At 43.9% G+C, this 9,991-nt stretch overlaps 1 long non-coding RNA gene across 1 annotated transcript; it reads right to left on the bottom strand.

The window, feature by feature from the left end:
* Positions 1–8,853: 8,853 nt before the first annotated feature.
* LOC138641410 (uncharacterized) lies at positions 8,854–9,615 on the bottom strand. The gene is made up of 3 exons (XR_011313823.1): positions 9,477–9,615; positions 9,110–9,305; positions 8,854–8,973 (listed from the first exon to the last, which is right to left on the bottom strand). It is a non-coding gene; the product is annotated as an uncharacterized lncRNA (long non-coding RNA).
* Between the last annotated feature and the right edge of the window lie 376 nt (positions 9,616–9,991).

Raw genomic sequence — 9,991 nt, 5'->3', positions numbered from 1 at the left:
AAAGTGGAATGTATGCCTGAACAGCAAGTATTTGTATACCACAGACAGACCTGGCATCTGACGGAGATAACAGACTGATGTGGCCTTGATTTTTTCGGGCCCACCAAAATTGTGTCAATAAGTAGGCTATAACACAAAAAAATTGGAGAACTAAAATTGTAAAATATTTAGCGCAATGATATGCAATGCGTGTGGTGTACAAATCACAGTGGTAAATTTAAAAACTGTAGCTGAATATTTTTGCACCAGCTAAAGATTTTTTGGTCACCAAAAATGTTGTAAGACACTCCAAAAAATACTACTTTCCAAAAAAGCCAGAATTTTCTGCATACTCACATCTGATGCCTGTGACAAAAAACTTTTTAAATTGTTAGATTTTCACGCTCTTGCATTAAAATGACCTGACTGTCTGCAGTGTGAACAAGTAAATAAATGTAGGAAAAAAGGGGCTATAGATTGCTTTGTAGTAAAATTATCAGGTATAAGGTGCAAAAAAAAATCCTAGCCACGGATACCTGCAGCTAGGTATATATAAAATATGCAGCAGCAGACAGTAATGAAATTTTTTGATGCATGTAGTGAGATCTATAAAGTCACATATAGTTCCTGTATGCCTTGCACTGGTGTGGATATGCGCACATAGACTCTCCTGCCTACCTAGCACTACAATCTATATACCCCCGAATTAGCCCTAAAAAGGACTGTTGGTTTATTGGGATTTGTGGATTGAACAATAGTAGTAGACCCATACTAACTAATAAAAGATTGAATCTGACCCTATCTCAGCAGCAGCTCTCCCTACACTAGCTGAGTCCAGAGCAGAATGCGCCAAGCAGGGCAGCGTCAGGTCTCTTATAGACCTGATGATGCTGTGTGGCCAGCCAATCACTGTAATACCACAAGAAAGATGGCTGCGGTATTACAGTGTATGGCAGACAATCCCTGCATGTTCATTGTCGCTCTAAAAAGCGCCAAAATTTAAAGGTGGAGACCTGAGAGCCCTTCGAATAATCCCGGAAGTGCTCGGTGCTCGACGAGTACACCGAGTACATCATACTCGGGCAAGTACCGAGTAGTGGCAAGCATGCTTGCTCATCACTAGTCACCACCTATCTTGAAAAGTTTCCCCACTACCATATACTAATGTGCCACATATAGGAAGTTGATATCACCAACCATTCCCATTTTATTTAGGTGTATCCATATATATGGTCCACCCTGTATATGCCCCCTGCTCTCTGTTAGCCATCTATGCTCCCCTATCTTTCAGTATCAATCCTATGCAATATCTATCATAGGGGCCTATGCTTAATTTGCATAGATCAGCACAATGCCACCCTTGAATGGGTATGGAACTCTCGGTCCAAATTTTCCCTCCTCAATCACTTTCTGAAGAGACACAACCCCCTCCCAAACTGAAATAACACATATAGACTTTATCTTTGGATTAAATAAGGAAAATCAGCCGAGAAACAGCTTGAGCTTAACTGTTGTGAATTCCGTTCTGGAGCTCCCTCCTGTGGTTGCTAATGGTATTTTTGTGAGTTCTGCCCTTGGGCTCCCTCTGGTGGTTTCGAGTGGAACTGCTGCTCCTTTAGATAGCTGTAGCAGCTGCCTTCACTAATCGCCTTGCCTGGGTTTGTTATTTAAACCTGCTCTAGGCTTTAGTCCATGCCTGCTGTCAATGTTCTTGGTTTGATTTGGTTCTCTCCTTGGAATTTTCATATGGCCAGTCCTTGTCTGCAAAAGATAAGTTTTTGCTTGTTTTTGTTTGTCCATTCGTTTGGACTCTATTGCTTTGCAAATATGTTTCTTTTTGTCCAGCTTGTCACTATGTCTTATTCAGGCTAGCTGGAAGCTCTGGAAAAGCAGATTTGCCCCTCCACACCGTGAGTCGGTGTGGAGTTCATTTTTGTAATCTCTGCGTGGATTTTGTAGTTTTTTATACTGACCGCACAGTATCCTTTTCTCTCTGTCTATCTAGTTTAGTATTGGCCTCCTTTGCTGAATTCTGATTTCATTTCTATGTTCGTCATTTCCCTCTCCATTCACAGTCAATATTTGTGGGGGGCTATCTTTCCTTTTGGGGGTTTTCTCTGAGGCAAGATAGCTTTCTATTTCCTTCTTTAGGGGTAGCTATTTCTTAGGCTGTGAAGAGGTGTCTAGGGAGAGTCAGGAACATCCCACGGCTATTTCTAGTTGTGTTGTTAGGATTAGGGACTGCAGTCAGTAGAGATACCACCTTCTCAGAGCTCACTCCATGTTGCGTTTTAGCCACCAGGTCATCTAGTGTGGCCTCTTAACCACCAGGTCGTAACAGTACAGCAGGCCAGAAATGAATTAAATGCATCTCAAAAGAAGGAAAAGAAAGTTCTGAACCATTTTTTTTTCTGCGCTCTGTTCTGTCTTTTTTTTCCTCTTGATATCTGGGTGGTGCTGGATATATGCTCTGGTATGGAGGTTCAGAGTTTGTTTTCTCGTGTGGATCAACTTGCTGCAAGAGTCCAGAGTATCCAAGATTATATTGTCCAGACTCTGGCTCTAGAGCCTAGAATTCCTACTCCTGATTTGTTTTTTGGGGACAGATCCAAGTTTTTGAACTTTAAAAATAGCTGCAAATTGTTTTTTGCTTTGAAACCCCGTTCTTCTGGTGATCCCATTCAGCAAGTAAAAATCATCATATCCTTACTGCGTGGTGATCCTCAAGACTGGGCTTTTGCTCTTGAAACAGGGGATCCGGCATTGTTGAGTGTGGATGCATTTTTTCAAGCGCTCGGATTGTTGTATGACGAACCTAACTCAGTAGAGCATGCTGAGAAAACACTGTTGGCCCTGTGTCAGGGTCAAGAAGCGGCAGAGTTATACTGCCAGAAATTTAGAAAATGGTCTGTGCTCACTAAGTGGAATGAAGAGGCTCTGGCTGCTATTTTCAGAAAAGGTCTTTCTGAAACCCTTAAAGATGTTATGGTGGGCTTTCCTACGCCTGCCGGTTTGAGCGAATCTATGTCTCTAGCCATTCAGGTTAATCGGCACTTGCGTGAGCGCAAGGTGGTGCACCATATGGCAGTATCCTCTGAGCAAAGTCCTGAGCCTATGCAATGTGATAGGATTTTGACTAGAGCAGAAAGACAGAAATTCAGACGTCAGAATGGCCTGTGTTTTTACTGTGGTGATGCTGCCCATGCTATTTCTGATTGCCCTAAGCGTACTAGGAGGGTTCCTGGGTCTGTTACCATTAGTACTGTACAGCCTAAATTTCTCTTGTCTGTTACCCTGATTTGCTCATTGTCGTCCTTCTCTGTTATGGCATTTGTGGATTCTGGCGCTGCCCTGAACTTAATGGACTTAGAATTTGCCAAGCGCTGTGGTTTTTCCTTGGAGCCTTTGCAGAGTCCTATTCCCTTAAGGGGGATTGATGCTATGCCATTGGCCAAGAATAAACCTCAGTATTGGACTCAGTTAACCATGTACATGGCTCCAGCACATCAGGAAAATATTCGCTTCTTGGTGTTGCATAATTTGCATGATGTTGTTGTGCTGGGTTTTCCATGGTTACAGGTACATAACCCAGTGCTGGATTGGAGATCTATGTCTGTAAGGCTACGTTCATATTAGCGTCATGCGACGCAGCGTCGCCGACGCAACGCACGACGGATCGGAAACGTGCGCAAAAACGCACCATTTTTGACACATGCGTCTAACGGATGCGTCGTAAAACGCAGCGTTTTTTGTGCGTTTTTGTTGCGTTTTCCCAAAAAACGCAGCGTTTTACGACGCATGCGTTGTCAAACAATGATGTTATCTTTCCACACAATTTAGTGTCTAGACACTAGATAACACCACCAATGAATAGAAGAGGGTGGGTCTAGTGTCTAGACAGTAGATAATGCCACCAATGGGTAGATGAGGGTGGGTATTAATGTAATAGTGGTATATATACCCCGGCATAGATTATTTCCAACCATACAGCATCAGGATGGAGCGTACCATGGAGAGTATCTACCTCAATATTGAGCTGGAATTAGCACTTGCTATTGCTTATGCTATTGCCTGTCATGAACAGAGGAAAAGAGACAAACTACGGAGAAGGAGTCGTCGGCGTTTTTGGCTACACCCTATAGTGGAAGTCCGAGAGAGTCGTGGAGCCTACCATTGTCTGTTTGGCGAATTAAATGAGAACCAGGAGAAATACTTTGAATACACCAGGATGTCACAAAACAGTTTCCGATATCTGCTGCGTCTGGTGGAAGGAACCATTTCCAGGCAGGACACGCAGCTCCGTAAATCGATTTCCCCCGAAGAACGTCTGCTGGTGACTCTACGGTACGTAATGCAATGTGAAGGATTTATATGTTCTTGCCATTTTTTAAAGTAACGTGTTTTGGTTTTGTGGGGTGGGGGATTGTAATTAAGAATGAAAAATTCTTTCATAACAATTTAATTAATTACATTTATTTCTTTTTTTTCTTGTCAGTTTCCTTGCTACCGGAGAGACCTTGAGATCACTGCATTTCCAGTTTCGGATTGGAGTCTCCACACTGTCTGGTATTATTGCCGACACATGCCGCGCATTGTGGGACAACCTCCGTGAGGAATTTTTACCCATCCCTACAACAGAATTATGGCAGGCCAACGCCCAAAAATTCGAACAAGTGTGTTCTTTCCCTAACTGTATTGGAGCCGTGGATGGGAAGCACATTAGGATTACCAAGCCTTCCAGAAGTGGATCTCTGTTTTTTAATTATAAAAAATACTTTTCCACCGTGCTCATGGCAATTGCAGGTGCGGACTGCAGGTTTCTCGCTGTGGACATTGGAGCGTTTGGCCGTGCAAATGATTCACGGACATTTAAGGAGTCTGATATGGGCCGAAGATTGTACGATAACAATATTAATTTCCCCCGCCACGACCGCTTCCCAACACCGAAGGCCCGGCCCTGCCATTTGTTGTGGTTGGGGATGAGGCTTTTCAAATGAGTGGCAACCTACTTAAACCGTACTCCAGTCGGGGGTTGGACCGCACCAAAAGTATATTTAATTATAGACAGTCCAGGGCCAGAAGAACTGTGGAGTGCGCCTTTGGAATCCTTGTCTCCAAATGGCGTATCTTAGGATCCGCTATAAATTTGAAAATTGAGACAGTGGATGAGGTGGTGAAGGTGTGTGTGGTTCTCCACAATTTTATTATTGATAAAGAGAGAGTCAACGTGGAACTCGATGAACCCATACCAAATCCATTGCCTGATTATCAAGATCATCCTCTGCGGACAACTGTGGAGATTGCTCATATGAGGGACCAATTTGCTGCATACTTTGTTTCAGATGTTGGCCGTGTTTCATGGCAAGATCAAATGGTTTAATTCATCTTGGTATTATGATGTCATGTAAACACTGTGGAGTCCATGTCATTTTACCATCCTATGTAAGGTTATTGTTATAATGTCTTCTGATTGTCTAATGCGTTGTGTTTTTAAATAAAGTTCTTGTGCCTTTCCGTTTTCACAAAACAAATCTCCCATATGTTTTTCCATAATAATCAAATTGTAAAATCCAATGTTATGTAAAGTAATGTGTGTCCCACAAAATTTATGTGAGCACCAGTACCCAAATGGACTGTGACAAAACAAAAAAATATTTCAGCCGTGTTTTCCATAGTTTTGACATAAACATGATCGGCTCCCACCTTGTCAACCATTTTTAATCCTGCTGACTATTTGCATAATGAACCTGGCTTGACAAGGAGGGAGAAGATCATGTTTGCAAAACTCTACAGAGTTAACACTATTGGACTCAGGATGCTAGAATTCGTCCAGAGTCAAATAGTGGCGACACTGTGAACATTGCTACCACCTCACCTGACCAATATTCTTAAGGTACCGTAATAAAACTATTATCCAACGATACCGACCAGTGATACGACCGGACCGTGATCGTTGTTTAGTCGTCGCGTGGTTGCTGGAGAGCTGTCACACAGACAGCTCTCCAGCGACCAAAAAAGAGCAAGTCCCCGTGTAATCTGGGTAATGTTATGAAGCGCATGGCCGCACTCACGATGTTTTCCCTGTTAATGTAATTTAAAAAAATAAAAAAACTATTACATTCCGGTGTGTGACACGTCCATCGCCGTCATCTTTCCGTACTGTGCCAGCCCTAAAGCACAGCGTTTATTATTAAGTCAACGGTGTGCTCTGCTTTACGGGCGGGAATCACAGTGTCAGTCACTGCGGAAAGATGACGGCGAGGGACGTTGTTGACACCTTTTTTTTTTTTTGGGGGGGTATTGTTCACTTATATTTGAGTGTTAAAAACACTGCGCTAGTAACCCAATATTCGCTTGTGTAAAACAAAGACATCGCTGGATCGGTGTCAAACACGCAGATCCAACAATGACAGCGTGTGATCAGTTACCCCAAAAAATTCCTAATCATTCGCTGACACCAATAATCTCACAGCAGGGGTCTAATCGTTGTACGATTTCAGAAAAGATAACGTTGGTTACACACAAAAACCAACTATATCGTTACTGAAATCGTGGTGTGATGGTACATTTTAAACTTGATATATTGAGCAATGCTGTTTCTGTTTGTAACATCTCATAGTACAATGAGCGACAGCCCTATAAAAAAATGAAAAAAAAAAAATATAAAATATTGTCAGACATTGCACATCAGGTGTTACAAACACAATATTTGTGTATACGGCGCACGGTGTGATTTGGTGCAAACTTTATTTGAGACAATAAAAACTCAGTATTTTAAAAAAAAATAACAATTTATTAGGGACACAAAATAAAAGAAAAGGGAAATGTTAAGGGGTATCTATGTCAGCAATTAAGGGGGATTGATATACCCCACTTTTGGGGGGTGTTGAGGAGACCGAGGAGGAGGACGAGGGGGAGGAAGCAGCATAGTCTATGACACTAGACGGGATGCCGACATCAATCCAGCCAGTTGACGGTGGCGAAAGCAGGAGGTGAGGGAGGAGGAGGGACGACCAGTGTCCTTGGCTGGCTACTCCGGCTCCGGGTAGACCCAGGCTGTGTACTAGGTGTACTCCTTGTAGACCCAGGCTGGGTACTGGGTGTACTCCGTGTTGACCCAGGCTGGGTACTTGGTGTGCTCCAGGTCGACCCAGGCTGTGTACTGGTGGTTGTTTTGGGAGCAGCCATAGCCAAGGTCGTAGTGCTTGTCGTCGTCTTCTTCTTTTTTTTCCTCCTCTCTCCCTCTGGGTGTGGGTCGGCTTCCCGTCTGTGTGCCCTTGAAGGCCTGGCATGATCAGAACTTTGGGGCTGTGTTCTGTGGTGGCGGTGGCGGTGGCCCTCGGCACGCGGAGCTCTGTGGTGGTGCTCTGCAGCAGGAGTCGGAGTCATGGCAGCCAGCGATGGTACTGCGGGCACTGTAGTTGCTGACTGCATGACCCGAGCCTGCTGCAGAGCAGTGACATATGCATTGTTGCAGCCCTGCATGACCGAAATCTGGAGTTCCAGCGTAAGATGTTCAACCATGCCCTTGTGAATGGCACTAAAAAAATGTTTGGCCGGCCTCGAGAGCTCCGATTCGATGTTTTCAAGACGCCGGTCGATATTGGACATTTTATCGCACAGCGCCTTGAAACCATTCTGAAATACGGTGCTCAAATGTAAAAATTCGAGCATGACCGCCCTGTCCGAGGCCCGCTGACGCTGTCGGGAAGACCCGAAGGAAGGAGCGACAGAGGCCTCGGCCAGGGGAACATCTGATGGACCGGCTGCCGGTTCGCCAGATTGTGGTGGTGCAGACCTGCTCTCGCTGTGGGATGGCTGCGACGGTTCAGATGGCGCTTCACGAAGGACCGCTCCAGAGGGTCGGACAGTCTCGCGGGTGCTGCTGTGTGTTCTGTGAAAACATAAGGAAACCATTAGTATACTAAATATAACATTTCACATGCGTCATTAATTAACTTTACCGGCGGTATCCATAGCCGCCGTTAATATTAACCTATTTTTAATATTGACACTGCATATGCCGCATCAATCTTAAAAGAAAAAATGCATTTATTGATTCCAAAATAGTCACCCATGGTTGCGGTTTGTAACGCCCGACAGTTACGCTTACCGTTGGAACTGCCATGACGTCACGGTCATGTGACCGAGACGTCATCACAGGTCCTGCGAGCTGAGCAACCATGGGAACATAACCTGCCTTGCAGTAGAAGGTATGCCGTGTCTATTATATTTTAATTTTTTGTGTGTAAAAAAACTGGGATACACCTGGATGGGCACTATACTACTCCACTATGAAATATTGCCCGGGCATGGCCAATCTACTATCTTTCTGTGTTCTGTATACTTCTGATTTCAGGGAAAGAAATAGTAAGTCAAGCTCACCATTGCAGTAATCCCAGAAGGCTCAGAGCACGGAGCCGCTGTGTCAAGGGTGAGAAGACCAGAAATGAATAAAAAATACGAGGTCACCGAGGCGTGAAAAGTAAAAACTAAATACTTTATTCACTTCAATCAGAAACAGAGGATGAAACATCAGCACAATACAATAAAAACACTATCTACGCGTTTCAGGTCTGATGTTCCCTGTCACCTGAAACGCGTAGATAGTGTCTATTGTATTGTGCTGATGTTTCATCCTCTGCTTATGATTGAAGTGGATAAAAGTATGTATTTTTTACTTTTCACGCCTCTGCGAGCTTGCATTTTTTTCTTCATTTCTATACTTCGTACTTGCCAAAATAAATGGCTGGGCAATAAGCTATGTGGCTGGAATATAGTACGTGAATATGCATGTTGTAAAAACTAGGTGTGTGCGTAGGTACTATACTTACTCTCTGCTTTCAAGGACCAGTCGCAAGAACTGCAATATACGGTTGTATTTGTACACAGAGGTCCTTGACGCTGCAGCACCACTATGGATCTGTCCCTCCTTTTTCAGGCCCCTCCTGAAACGGTCCTTCATGGAGCGCCATCTGGTCTTCAATTGTTTAACTGTGTATAAAAAAATAAGTTTTAGAGAATATATTGAAAACGATTACGCAACCGTGTGCAATCCCAATAGAAGACATCACAGACGGTTGTGTAATCCTGGCCTGATGGGTCACAGCAGCATTTTGGAAATACTTACGAAATTTAGCTTTGGCCACGGGGGAAGCGCTGTCGAAGCCATCCCACAGCAATTGTGCCACCTCTATCCACAAACGGCGCAATATGCCCTGGTCCGCGTGCCGGGGGTCACGGCTGTCCCACAACGGGCCCCGTTCCTCTATGGCTGCTACCATCATGTCAATATCGAGTTGGTCATCATGGGCCCGTTGTGAAACCTAGAATAAATGTAAAATATTAATGTTTGCAAGATAAACAATGTTGTCCCTATCTCCTCCACCGCCACCTACCACCTCCACCACCACCCCCTCCCACCACCCCCCATACCCGCAAAAACAAAAAAATTTAATTAAAAAAAAAAAAGGAATAGGTTTGACATAAAAACTTACTCGCCGTCCTGCAACCACAGCTTGGCCCCGTGGTCTCTGCTCCTGCTCCCTCTGTTCCTCCTGGCTCTCCTCCTCACTTGAAGAAGCCTGCAAAATAGTTTACCAAAAAGTTGAGTGACCCATCTACAAATGACAGCGAATAGTAAGCAATAGTTGATCATGTACTCACCGGACTCCTCAGCGGTGGGGTGTTGCTGGAATCGCTGGCCATAATGCAATTCTGAAATAAAGAACAAAATAACATTTATCCTATGCTCCTTGGCACAATACAGCAATTTAAAAAAAAAAAAAAAACATTTACATTTCAACCACAAAGAACATTGCACTCCAACTGAACTAAAGCTGTGCAAACAACACTGCCACATTGATTAAAAGAAACAATGGCAGAGACAACCCAATGCCAGAGTAAACAAAAGCCCACAGATAACAAAACAAATATACAACAGACCCAAGTGGTAATCCCAAAAGAGAGTTTTTTTTAAACAAAAAGGACAGTATGCGGGGAGCAACCCAAA

Source organism: Ranitomeya imitator, chromosome 6 (assembly GCF_032444005.1).
Source record: "Ranitomeya imitator isolate aRanImi1 chromosome 6, aRanImi1.pri, whole genome shotgun sequence".
In the NCBI taxonomy this organism is placed as follows: Eukaryota; Metazoa; Chordata; class Amphibia; order Anura; family Dendrobatidae; genus Ranitomeya; species Ranitomeya imitator.
This window is presented reverse-complemented; position numbering and strand designations above follow the sequence as displayed.